Consider the following 14311-nt stretch of genomic DNA (forward strand, 5'->3'; position numbering starts at 1 on the left):
AACAAAAATGGAGCTGTTTGGCCACAATACCCAGCAATATGTTTGGAGCAGAAAAGGTGAGGCCTTTAATCCCATGAACACCATTCCTACCGTCAAGCATGGTGGTGGTAGTATTATGCTCTGGGCCTGTTTTGCTGTCAATGGAACTGGTGCTTTAAATGGGACAATTAAAAAGGAGGATTACCTCCAAATTCTTCAGGACAAGCTAAAATCATCAGCCCGGAGGTTGGGTCTTGGGCGCAGTTGGGTGTTCCAACAGGACAATGACCCCAAACACACCTCAAAAGTGGTAAAGGAATGGCTAAATCAGGCTGGAATGAAGGTTTTAGAATGGCCTTCTCAAAATCCTGACTTAAACGTGTGGACAATGCTGAAGAAACAAGTCCATGTCAGAAAAGCAACACATTTAGCTGAACTGCACCAATTTTGTGGTCAAAAATTCAAGCAGAAGCTTGTGGATGGCTACCAAAAGCGCCTTATTGCAGGTAAACTTGCCAAGGGACATGTAAGCAAATATTAACATTGCTGTATGTAGACTTTTGACCCTCACATTTTCAGTAGACCCATAATAAATTCATAAAAGAAGCAAACTTCATGAATGTTTTTTGTGACCAACAAGTATGTGCTCCAATCACTACATCACAATAAAATAAGAGTTGTAGAAATGATTGGAAACTCAAGACAGCCATGACATGATGTTCTTTACACGTGTATGTACGCTTTTGATCGAGACTGTACTTTCCTTTGGGACGGCGTGGCGAAGTTGGTAGAGTGGCCGTGCCAGCAATCGGAGGGTTGCTGGTTACTGGGGTTCAATCCCCACCTTCTACCATCCTAGTCACGTCCGTTGTGTCCTTGGGCAAGACACTTCACCCTTGCTCCTGATGGGTGCTGGTTAGCGCCTTGCATGGCAGCTCCCTCCATCAGTGTGTGAATGTGTGTGTGAATGGGTAAATGTGGAAATAGTGTCAAAGCGCTTTGAGTACCTTGAAGGTAGAAAAGCGCTATACCCATTTATCATTTATTTATTTATTCCTGTACTTCCATTTTGCCGAGACTCACAGGACAAACCTTTAAGGCAGACCTGGGCAAATTAAGGCACATGTGGCCCGTTAAGCTTCTCAATCTGGACAACCGCAAATCATTTTTTTTAGATCTTTAAGCTGTAAAGCAGGGGTCACCAACCTTTTTGAAACCAAGAGCTACTTCTTGGGTACTGATTAATGCGAAGGACTACCAGTTTGATACACACTTCAATAAATTGCCAGAAATAGCCAATTTGCTCAATTTACCTTTAACTCTATGTTATTATTAATAATTAATGATATTTACACTTAATTGAACGGTTTAAAAGAGGAGAAAACACGAAAAAAATGACTTGAATTTTGAAGCATAGTTTATCTTCAATTTCGACTCTGTAAAATTCAAGATTCAACCGAAAAAAAGAAGAGAAAAACTAGCTAATTCGAATCTTTTTGAAAAAATTAAAAAAATAATTTATGGAACATCAATAGTAATTTTTCCTGATTAAGATTAATTTTAGAATTTTGATTACATGTTTTAAATAGGTTAAAATCCAATCTGCACTTTGTTAGAATATATAACAAATTGGACCAAGCTATACTTCTAACAAACACAAATCATTATTTCTTCTAGATTTTCCAGAACCAAATTTTTAAAAGAAATTAAAAAGACTTTGAAATAAGATTTAAATTTGATTCTACAGATTTTCTAGATTTGCCAGAATATTTTTTTTGAATTTTAATCATAATAAGTTTGAAGAAATATTTCACAAATATTCTTCGTCGAAAAAACAGAAGCTAAAATGAAGAATTAAATCAAAATGTATTTATTATTCTTTACAATAAAAAAATAAATTTACTTGAACATTGAGGAAAGAAGAGGAAGGAATTTAAAAGGTAAAAAAGGTATATGTGTTTAAAAATCCTAAAATCATCTTTAAGGTTGTATTTTTTCTCTAACATCGTCTTTCTGAAAGTTATAAGAAGCAAAGTAAAAAAAATAATGCATTTATTTAAACAAGTGAAGACCAAGTCTTTAAAATATTTTCTTGGGTTTTCAAATTCTATTTGAGTTTTGTCTCTCTTAGAATTAAAAATGTCGAGCAAAGCGAGACCAGCTTGCTAGTAAATAAATAAAATTTAAAAAATAGAGGCAGCTCACTGGTAAGTGCTGCTATTTGAGCTATTTTTAGAACAGGCCAGCGGGCTACTCATCTGGTCCTTACGGGCTACCTGGTGCCCGCGGGCACCGCGTTGGTGACCCCTGCTGTAAAGTGTAGCTGCCATTATGATGTGCAGTGATGTTTTCAAATGACTAAGTCTTCAACTATACTAAGTATTTCAGTGGTTGGAATCTGCGCTTTTGCATGATATACTAGTTACTATGGTCATCTAATTAGTTACTATGGTCATCTAATTAGTTACTATGGTCATCTAAGTCACAGCAGCTCAGACGAGGCACCAAGCAGTGTGGGGGGGGGGGGAGCGTTTCCACAGAGAGTCAGCCTGAAATGTGGGTGTCAGGGACAGACGTGGAAGGAGATCTTTTACAAGGAAGTTCTAAAGCTTAGTGATGTATCAGATATATCAGATTGTAGGTGTTTTTTTTAACTTCTGCGTCCTTATTTCGCTGTTTGTTGCATTTCTGTTGCGTTTCGCTTGATTGTAAAATAAGTGGACATTGGAGAGAGGGCGTGACGTTCATATGTAGTCAATATTCAGTGTTTTATCCTTCATGGTTAATATTGTAAATCCCACGTTCTTTATTTTCATGTACATTCTGGGTGTCTCATCCAGTAAAAAAAAATGTAAAATTCCATTCCGTTTTTTTAAGGCGGTCTGTCATAACGTTTTTAGCTTTCAATCAAACATTATTGCGGGGTTTTGTATTAGTGTTCCTAAAAATAGATGTACCGGCTACCAAACTAATTTTTGCCCCCCGAGACAAAATAATTGCCCAGGCCTGCCTTAATTAAAGTCATGCGGTGCACAAGCTTGAGGACGCTTTTAACACATTCCCCACGTCGACCCGCTTCCCCCTCCTCGCCGAGCTGCACTCACGCAGGGAAGTCAGAAAAGCGCTCACGTCTTCACTTTCACCGGCCTGTCATTTTCTTGTCAGAAAGAGACCACTGTATCATATCTTGGAACATGACACTTTTTAATTCCAGGTACCAGCCATAGTGACTGTGTGTGCGTCGATTGCTGATGACATTTCATTAGCAGTGTGACACCTCTGTGGTCATGTGACTGAAGGAACATGGCAATGACATCCATGGAGTGAGTAGTTGATGTATATTTTGTAGATTTGTGTACATAATGTAATGTATGTGATGTGATTCTTACATGAGGTACGGACTTGTAACGTATTTTCTGAATAGACCGCCATGACGTTCTCTTGAGAAAAGTGAAAGTGCGTTTGTTGTAACCTCTCGTTTGTTTTCTTGTAGCATGAAAGTCAAGTGCACTGGCAGCCATGGTCCTCCCTCACCCACACTAAAGCGAGGTACACACATGAAGATCTTCTAAATCTGGGATGTGCGCCGATATTTACATCGCACACCCACCGTTGTGTCCCACCACAGATCCACACTGATTGATTGATTGAAACTTTTATTAGTAGATTGCACAGTACAGTACATATTCCGTACAATTGACCACTAAATGGTAACACCCCAATAAGTTTTTCAACTTGTTTAAGTCGGGGTCCACGTTAATCAATTCACACTAGTCCAGTAAGGGTGGGCGTATTGATCTCACAATATTGGTATCGAATTGATCCTGGGTTGATACTGAGGTTGCAGTTTCTCGTCTGTACGTCCAGCAAATGGTTGTCTTCATGCGAGCGCAGCGTCTGTCAGTCTGTCAGTCCTCACATTGTCAGCAATATCTGCCTGCAAAGAAAGTGGTTATTTATGTTGTTGTGGCGACAATTTTTTACTACGTTTTTCTTATTTTGCATGAAAATAATTCATTGTCAGTACAATTAACATAAATAGGAAATTATTATTATTAGTATTATTGTTATTGTTTTAAATGTATTAATCGGTCCAACAAAAAAATACACAATAATACCATAACACAATTCCAAACCAACATTCGGAATAGCAATCAACAGAGTAATTGAGAGGACACACAAACATGACACAAAACAATCCAAAAGTAGTCAAAACAAAGATGAATAATATCAACAACAGTATCAATATTAATAAGAATTCCAACATAGCAGTGATTAGAAAGCCTTCATTTAAATTATCATCACAGCCATTTATTAAAAAAAGAACATTGAAAAAAAGAATAATGTGACAGTGACTTACACTTGCATCACATCTCATAAGCCTGACAACACATTGTGTTCAATATTTTCCACAAAGATATGTCATATTTTAGATTCATTTAATAGTTTAAACAAATGTAAATAATGTATCCCATATTCCAATACAAGACTCATTCATATCTAAACTAAATGCAGTTTTTTTCTACTGATATAATTTCCATAGCTTGTGTATACCAGTCAGTATGAGTTGGACTATCAACATCCATCCATCCATTTTCTACCGCTTGTCCCGTTAGGGGTCGCGGGGGGTGCTGGAGCCTATCTCAGCTGCATTCGGGCGGAAGGCGGGGTACACCCTGGACAAGTCGCCACCTCATCGCAGGGCCAACACAGATAGACAGACAACATTCACACTCACATTCACACACTAGGTTGCCAATCAACCTATCCTCAGGTGCATGTCTTTGGAGCTATCCATTTTTTTTATTATTATTACCGTTTTTGTTATGATGCATATTGAAATAAATGCAAGGAAATTATTTTTGATAAATTGTACACTTTTGTATAGTTGCAAATATAAAAACATTTTTATTTAAATAAAATGTTTTCTGCGTTATCACAGTCATAAGCAACTACTCTATTTCCCGGAATATAAGCCGCAGATACAGTATATACATCGTGAAAGAGGTATTTAAACAGCAATATTTTGTATATGTTTAGTTACATACTTTGTTTCCGAACGATGCCTGTAACAGGGTAGTACAACGGCTGATCAAACAAAACAGAAGTAATGGTCATGGACCCAATAGCTGCAGTAGCGAGCTCTCCAACCAGCTAAACAGGCTCGGTAACTCCGCGGTGACGTTTTGGTGAATTTACGAAACTGAAACAATACAAAAAGAAAGCCATTGTAAGTTAATAATACGTATTAACAATAATATGACACATATACATATGTTGCCAAATTAGTTATTTACTTGGAAATATTTTGTAAATATTTATTTACATACCTTTGTTTCCAAACGGTGTCTGTAAAACGGCTGATCAAACAAAACAGAAGTCATCGTCATGGACCCTCTAGCTGCAAAAGCTAGCTCTCTAATCTGCTAAACAGACTCAATAACTGAAACTATACAAAAAGAATGCCGTTGTAAGTTTGTTATACTTAGACACTTGTAAATGTGTTAGCATATTGGCTAATGCTAACAAAGCCAGCTTCATTACATTAAGATAGCACGTACAAATATGCATGATACACTCCTACAGACATACCACATGGGACGGGTTAGTAAATGAGACATTTATTTTGTTATTGTAAAACTTACAAAAGTTGCTTGGCGTAAAGAATGAAAAATTGATATGTGAAGAAATGCTACGGGCGGCTAGAAGACGGGACGGCACCTCTGAAAGCTCGGTCTAAACAGAAGGAAGCAATGCGGCACCTGCAGTGAGTGCACTCGTCCAAAAGATGGCGCCGTAGCACAAACAATTACATTTTTTTTTCAAACTATTTGCAGTATGGCCGACAGCGAAGAACAAATCCATCAACTAGCTACAATACTCTTACAATAAGCCACAAGGTTCGAATTGTAGGAAAAAGTTTGCGGATTATAGTCCGGAATTTACAGTGACTAAAGGCAAGTTAACAAAATCATTCAGTGATTGATATTGTCGGGATCAGTATCAGACATTTTAGCCCTGTTTACTTGGTATTGGATCGATAGAAAACAATTCCCAGTATCGCCCACCTCAAAGTCGAAATCAAAGAACATGAAACATAGCACTCAGCAGATTCTTAGAACACGTAGAATAGGACATACTGATACTGGTCTTGGGACTATATTTGGCTGAAAAAGGACAAACTAAAAAAAACTATAAAATCTACTGAATGAACTAGAGATGATTAGTTCTCAATAACGTAGCCCCAATGTTTTTTTTTTACTTCTTCATGGGTTACTTTCTGTACTTTGTAACAATTCACGAAGATTTGTGAAGAGTCGGCTTTCGCTCAGACATCAAGAGTTTTGGTGGTAAATATTAACGATTGTCGGCCCAACTCGTTTAATGGCCAATTATTGGGAAATGTACTCTCAGACCTCGGCACAACCTTTATAGAATAGAATAGAATGGACTTTATTGTCATTATATTTGCATACAACGAGATTAAGGACTCCAATTTAAGGTGCGGCAGTGCAAACAAATATGGAATAAAAATAAATCACACAAGTAGTAATAAAGAATAGAAATAAACAGACTACTATATACTACAATAAAGCATCCTGTACAATATACAAAATACTGTACAATATACAGAACAAAACAAAAGTACCAGAGTAATACAATAATAACAATCAGTGTTGGACGTATTGCCCTCGAAGGGTAATATTGCACAGTAAGGTATTAGGGTAGGATATTGTAGAGGGGTGAATTATTTATTACAAGTTTGAGTTGAAGATGGTGACAGTTGTGAGCCTGTTTGTTCTGGCTCTGATGCACCTGCAGTGCAAGACAGAATATGTTGTTGGAAAGGGGAAAATCATGACAGAAACAACCCGATTGTCTTCATGTGTGTCTCCCGCTTAAGATGGTGTTCAAGCAAAGAAACTAAAGGTTACGATTCTTTCTTTCTTTCCTCCTCCTACCCATGTTCACTTTCTTCTTCCAATGTTGTTCATACTGAGTCCTGGAAAAAAAGCTAAAGAAACCTGACATTGTTATCACCAGGAAAGATGAGGTCACCTACCTAGGTTCCATTCTAGAGGCTAACCTTTCCTGTGATAAAATGGCAACCAAGGTCATCAGAAAGGTTAACCAACGAACGAGATTTCTCTACAGAATCTCCTCTCTGGTCAACAAAAGCACCTTGAGGATTCTGGCGGGAACTCTCGTTCAACCCTTTTTCGATTACGCATGCACCTCCTGGTACCCTAGCACCTCCAAAACCCTCAAATCTAAACTCCAAACATCTCAGAACAAGCTAGTCAGGTTACTGCTAGACCTCCACCCCAGATCCCACCTCACTCCTACCCACTTCTCTAAAGTGGGCTGGCTCAAGGTGGAGGACAGAGTTAAACAACTTGCACTGAGCCTAGTCTATAAAATCCGCTACACCTCCCTGATACCGAAGTACATGTCAAACCATTTCCTTAACATAAATGACCGCCATAACCACAACACCAGGGGGAGCTCCACTAACCACGTTAAACCCAAATTCCGAACTAACAAAGGTCTTAACTCATTCTCTTTCTATGCCACATCAATGTGGAATGCGCTCCCAACAGGTATAAAAGAAAGGGCTCTCTATCCTCCTTCAAAACCGCAATAAAAGTTCACCTCCAGGCAGCTACAACCCTAAACTAACACCCTCCCCGGATTGCTAATAATCAAATGTAAACAATCAAATGCGGATACTTTTTCTTATGCCTTCTGATCTCTCTCTCTCTCTCTCTCTCTCTCTCTCTCTCTCTCTCTCTCTCTCTCTCTCTCTCTCTCTCTCTCTCTCTCTCTCTCTCTCTCTCACTCTCTCTCTCTCTCTCTCTATGTCCACTACTTGATGTCCATATCCTAACCCCCCCCTCCACACCCCTGATTGTAAATAATGTAAATAATTCATTGTGATTATCTTGTGTGATGACTGTATTATGATGATAGTATATATGATAGTATATATCTGTATCATGAATCAATTTAAGTGGACCCCGACTTAAACAAGTTGAAAAACTTATTGGGGTGTTACCATTTAGTGGTCAATTGTACAGAATATGTACTTCACTGTGCAACCTACTAATAAAAGTCTCAATCAATCAATCAATCAATCAATGCAAAACCAACCAACGCTCTTCTTAATTGGATCATTACACTTTGTGAAACTGCTGAAAAAGCGTTTTTGTTTGCATTTATTCTTCAGCTGGTTGACGCATAATCAGACTAAAAGAACTTGCCAGTGTCTGCTCGTTGTTGGCAAAATAAACGTTCAGTTCATTCGCCCGGCCAAATGTTGAGTAAAAAGTCATTTTCTTTTTCAAATGTTCTTGTAATCAGACCATGTTTTCGGTATATTAGATGGAATCCATCATCTACAAACATCAACTGGGTTGGGGAGGAGACCCTGCCCCAAGTGAAGGAGTTCAAGTACCTGGGAGTCTTGTTCACGAGTGAGGGAAGAGTGGATGGTGAGATCGACAGGCGGATCGGTGCGGCGTCTTCAGTAATGCGGACGCTGTATCGATCCGTTGTGGTGAAGAAGGAGCTGAGCCGGAAGGCAAAGCTCTCAATTTACCAGTCAATCTACAAACCCCGTTTCCATATGAGTTAGGAAATTGTAAATATAAACGGAATACAATGATTTGCAAATAATTTTCAACCCATTTTCAGTTGAATATGCTACAAAAACAACATAATTGATGTTCAAACTGATAAACTTTTTTTTTTTTTGCAAATAATCATTAACTTTAGAATTTGATGCCAGCAGCACGTGACAAAAAAGTTGGGAAAGGTGGCAATAAATACTGATAAAGTTGAGGAATGCTCATCAAACACTTATTTGGAACATCCCACAGGTGTGCAGGCAAATTGGGAACAGGTGGGTGCCATGATTGGGTATAAAAGTAGATTACATGAAATGCTCAGTCATTCACAAACGAGGATGGGGCGAGGGTCACCACTTTGTCAACAAATGCCTGAGCAAATTGTTGAACAGTTTAAGAAAAACCTTTCTCAACCAGCTATTGCAAGGAATTTAGGGATTTCACCATCTACGCTCCGTAATATCATCAAAGGGTTCAGAGAATCTGGAGAAATCACTGCACGTCAGCAGCTAAGCCCGTGACCTTCGATCCCTCAGGCTGTACTGCATCTACAAGCGACATCAGTTTGTAAAGGATATCACCACATGGGCTCAGGAACACTTCAGAAACCCACTGTCAGTAAGTACAGTTGATCGCTACATCTGTAAGTGCAAGTTAAAACTCTCCTATGCAAGGCGAAAACCGTTTATCAACAACACCCAGAAACGCCGTCGGCTTCGCTGGGCCTGAGCTCATCTAAGATGGACTGATACAAAGTGGAAAAGTGTTCTGTGGTCTGACGAGTTCACATTTAAAATTGTTTTTGGAAACTGTGGACGTCGTGTCCTCCGGACCAAAGAGGAAAAGAACCATCCGGATTGTTATAGGCGCAAAGTGTAAAAGCCAGCATGTGTGATGGTATGGGGGTGTATTAGTGCCCAAGACATGGGTAACTTACACATCTGTGAAGGCACCATTAATGCTGAAAGGTACATACAGGTTTTGGAGCAACATATGTTGCCATCCAAGCAACGTTACCATGGACGCCCCTGCTTATTTCAGCAAGACAATGCCAAGCCACGTGTTACATCAACGTGGCTTCATAGTAAAAGAGTGAGGGTACTAGACTGGCCTGCCTGTAGTCCAGACCTGTCTCCCATTGAAAATGTGTGGCGCATTACGAAGCCTAAAATAGCACGATGGAGACCCCCGGACTGTTGAACAACTTAAGCTGTACATCAAGCAAGAATGGGAAAGAATTCCACTTCAAAAATGTGTCTCCTCAGTTCCCAAACCTTTACTGAGTGTTGTTAAAAGGAAAGGCCATGTAACACAGTGGTGAACATACCCACACCAAACAAGAATGACAAGCACATTTCGGGAGAACATCCACACTGTAACACAACATAAACACAACAGAACAAATACCCAGAATCCTTTGCAGCCCTAACTCTTCCAGGCTACAAACCCCCCCCCCCACCCCCCCCTCAAATCCCCCCATCTCCCGAATTCGGAGGTCTCAAGGTTGGCAAGTATGCACTGAAAGGCACCCCGACGTGTCTTATTTGCACAGAGAAAGTTGCGGTGCACAAGGAATACAATTTGAAACGTCACTATACAACTGGACATGCTGAGGAGTATGCAAAATGCCAGGGAGATGAGAGAGTGAACCGGGTTGCAAATTTTAAAACCAGTCTACTGAGGCAACAAGATTTCTTCAAGAAAGCAAGCGAAAAGAGCGATGCAGCAGTCAAAGCTAGCTACATGGTGAGTGAGATGGTTGCTAGGGCGGGAAAGCCATTCAAAGATGGTGAATTCATTAAAAAGTGCATGTTAGATTTTTTTTAAGAAATCTTTTCTTGCGGCCCAGCCTCACCCTGTTTCTGCATTCAGTGGCCCCCAGGTAAATTGAGTTTGAGGCCCCTGTTGTAGATAGTCTTTTTAGCTACATACCTTTTTTGGCTAGGTTGTAAATCAAAAAGAGAAATCTGCTTTAGATGACATGACATGACATCTGATGTGAAGTCACACCCAGATGCTGCGTGTTCCAGTTATTAAGACTTTCTCCCTCGGGTTCCATCCAAACCAATCACATTCAAAAGAATCTCAGGTGATTTCGCAATACCAACCTCATTGCCTATAAAACTGGGGTCTGACTACAGAGTCCCTGCACTTCTTACTGGTCTGATATCATCTGTCCACTCTTCAACTTGTGAGTATGCACATCTGGTCTTAGATGTTACATAGTTTGTTCTTGACATAACTCTTTCTACATCTACTCTGGTTTATTTTGTATTTGTGCAGAAAGTCTACCAAATTTACAAAGAATGTATTGAACTTCTTAGTCCACAAGAACATCCGATGATTAGACCCGTCTCATTAATTTATTCGTAAATCCTGATCTGCTTTGTTCATCCTCAAACAATAGGATGCGAGTTCTAATGCATGTTCACCCTCTTTCTATAAATAGGTGAGTCCTTCACCTTGCAAGCCACATGTATAATAAATAAATGATAAATGGGTTATACTTGTATAGCGCTTTTCTACCTTCAAGGTACTCAAAGCGCTTTGACAGTATTTCCACATTCACCCATTCACACACACATTCACACACTGATGGCGGGAGCTGCCATGCAAGGCGCTAACCAGCACCCATCGGGAGCAAGGGTGAAGTGTCTTGCCCAAGGACACAACGGACGTGACTAGGATGGTAGAAGGTGGGGATTGAACCCCAGTAACCAGCAACCCTCCGATTGCTGGCACGGCCACTCTACCAACTTCGCCATGCCGTCCATCTAGAGAAGAACCTCCACATTACAGAACCTAAGCTGTCACTGCTTTCTTGGTTTGTGTGTTTCTGGGGTATCTGGAAGGTGAGTAGAGACCTACAGTCCTGTTGTTAAACAACAGATGTTTGTTTAACCACTGACATGGAAAATACATCTTACACACTCTTCTGCAGATCTTCAGGAAGTCCAGTAATCAACAATACATTTCTGTTTCAGGTCATTAAACATGTCGACTACACTTTTTCTCATTGGTGGAAAAGGAGGCAGTAAATTTGCTTTTGATGGCTGGAGCAATGGTGCCACCATTAAGAAGATTGGAGTGGCAGTGACCGATTCGCTACACGCTAGCCTTGACCTTCCACATCCGTTCCAGCTGCTCTTTCAGCCCTTGGTACTTCTCAAGTTTCTCGTGTTCCTTCTTCCTGATGTTGGCGTCAGCTGAGATTGCCACATCTATCTATCTGCTCTTTGTCCACCACCACCACCATGTCTGGTTGGTCAGCCAGAAGCTGTTTGTCAGTCTGGAAGCTGAAGTCCCACAGAACCTTGGCCCTGTTGTTCTCAGCCACCTTCTGTGGTATGGCCCATTGGGATTTGGGTACTTCTATTCCATACTGGTAGCAGATGTTCCTGTATACTATCCCAGCTATTTGGCTGTGCCTCTTCATGTACACTGATCCAGCTAGCATCTTACAGCCTGCTACAATGTGCTGGACTGTCCCAGGGGCTTCTTTGCACAGTCTGCATCTTGGGTCTGATCTACTCTGGTAGATCCTGGCCTCTATGGCTCTTGTGCTTATGGCCTGTTCTTGTGCTGCCATGATTAGAGTCTCTGTGCTCTAGATTAATAGGCATATAATATGAATAGACTAGTGTATATATGTCTGTCTACAGTCTAGTCTAAATACTGTATTATTGTTAATCCCGCTGTGAATATTAAAATATGACAATTCTTTTGCAATGTATCATCGTCTTTGTTTTTCAACCAGAAGGTTTTTCCTTGGTCAGAGATGTACTCGGCTGAAAATAATCTTACACTTCAGTGACAGCAAGTTTACAACCATTGCCTTAGGCCAGGTGCATAGTACCAGACTATGTGTCAAGTGAATAACTGATGATCAACCATCCATCCATCCATTTTCTACTGCTTGTCCCTTTTGGGGTCGCGGGGGGTGCTGGAGCCTAGCTCAGCTGCATACACCCTGGACAAGTCACCACCTCATCACAGGGCCAACACACTCACATTCACACACTAGGGACCATTTAGTGTTGCCAATCAACCTATCCCTAGGTGCATGTCTTTGGAGGTGGGAGGAGCCTATCCCCGAGTGCATGTCTTTGGAGGTGGGAGGAGCCTATCCCCAGGTGCATGTCTTTGGAGGTGGGAGGGGCCTATCCCCAGGTGCATGTCTTTGGAGGTGGGAGGAAGCCGGAGTACCCGGAGGGAGCCCACGCAGTCACGGGGAAAACATGCAAACTCCACACAGAAAGATCCCGAGCCCGGGATTGAACTCAGGACTACTCGGGACCTCCGTATTGTTAGGCACATGCACTAACCCCTGTTCCACCGTGCTGCCCGATGATCAAAGTGTTACATTTGTTGTTTCTAGAACGGTTGAGCCAGAAGGATGATGTCATCTTCCAGGTGATTTCTGAGAAGCAGAGTCTGGAGGACGCGGCCTCTCCCTCCAAACTGCTGTTGCCTCGGCTCTCCAGCAGAGGGAGACATTGCCCCAAGGTCAAACGTCTACTCTGACGTCCGCTGTGGGCGTTTACTTCCAGGGGGCGTTCCCTGCAGGTGATATATTTGGTACGTTGTCACCCATTGGTTTATATGTTTATGAATGTGTATTTACGTATGTTAACATTCTACTACTATAACTGTGTACATGTTTGACATAAACTAATAACCAAGATACACACATTTGGAAATAGTCACAGGTTTATTAAAAGTGTATTCATTTTGTCGTGTGGAACTAAAATGAAACTAAAAATCCTAAAAGATGATTTAAGTTGAAATATGTGGTTAACTGAATATGTTTACTTTGTCAGGAGAGTGGTTTTATTTGCCATTATTTGATATAATAATCTGGTTGTAGTTCCACACAGTAACCAAGTATTATACTTTTGAAATAAAAAACATATGTTCTTCATATTTTGAGGAATACATTTGGAAAAAAAAAACAACATTTCACAGCCTTTCATTACTTTTGCTCTCACGTCTGATGATGATTGTTTTGCTTTTTGGTGCTAAATTGGAAAATGAGGTTTTTGCTGATTGTGGTATGGTATGGTCAGCATCCTTGGCCTCATCTTCTTAAAGTTTTCTGAATTGCAGATGAACTTTAGTTTATTCCCATAAACATAAATTTAATATTGGTTATACTGAATGCTATTGGAAGTCGAATCTTTGGCTCTCGTTACTGTATGGCAGTGGTTCTCTAACTGTTTTCACCAAGTAGCACCTTAGAAAACACTTGGCTCTCCAAGTTCCACCGTGATTACCAACATTAAAATACTGTAGCATAGTAGGCCTGAATATTTATTATAAACAAGGCAGAGGTTTTATTCAACACATATATTATTTTGGCTACTGTAACATCACAGACAGTTTGAACAGTAACACTGTGTTAGAATATTTATTTAAGTGTATATATATACATACTGTATATATATATATATATATATATATATATATATATATATATATATATATATATATATATATATATATATATATATATATATATATACATATATATATATATATATATATATACATGTATATATATATATGTATATACACATATATATATATATATATATGTATATACATATGTATATATATATATATATATACATATATGTATATACATATGTATATATATATATATATATATATATATATATATATATATATATATATATATATATATA

Source organism: Entelurus aequoreus, linkage group LG19 (assembly GCF_033978785.1).
Source record: "Entelurus aequoreus isolate RoL-2023_Sb linkage group LG19, RoL_Eaeq_v1.1, whole genome shotgun sequence".
NCBI classification, from domain to species: domain Eukaryota; kingdom Metazoa; phylum Chordata; class Actinopteri; order Syngnathiformes; family Syngnathidae; genus Entelurus; species Entelurus aequoreus.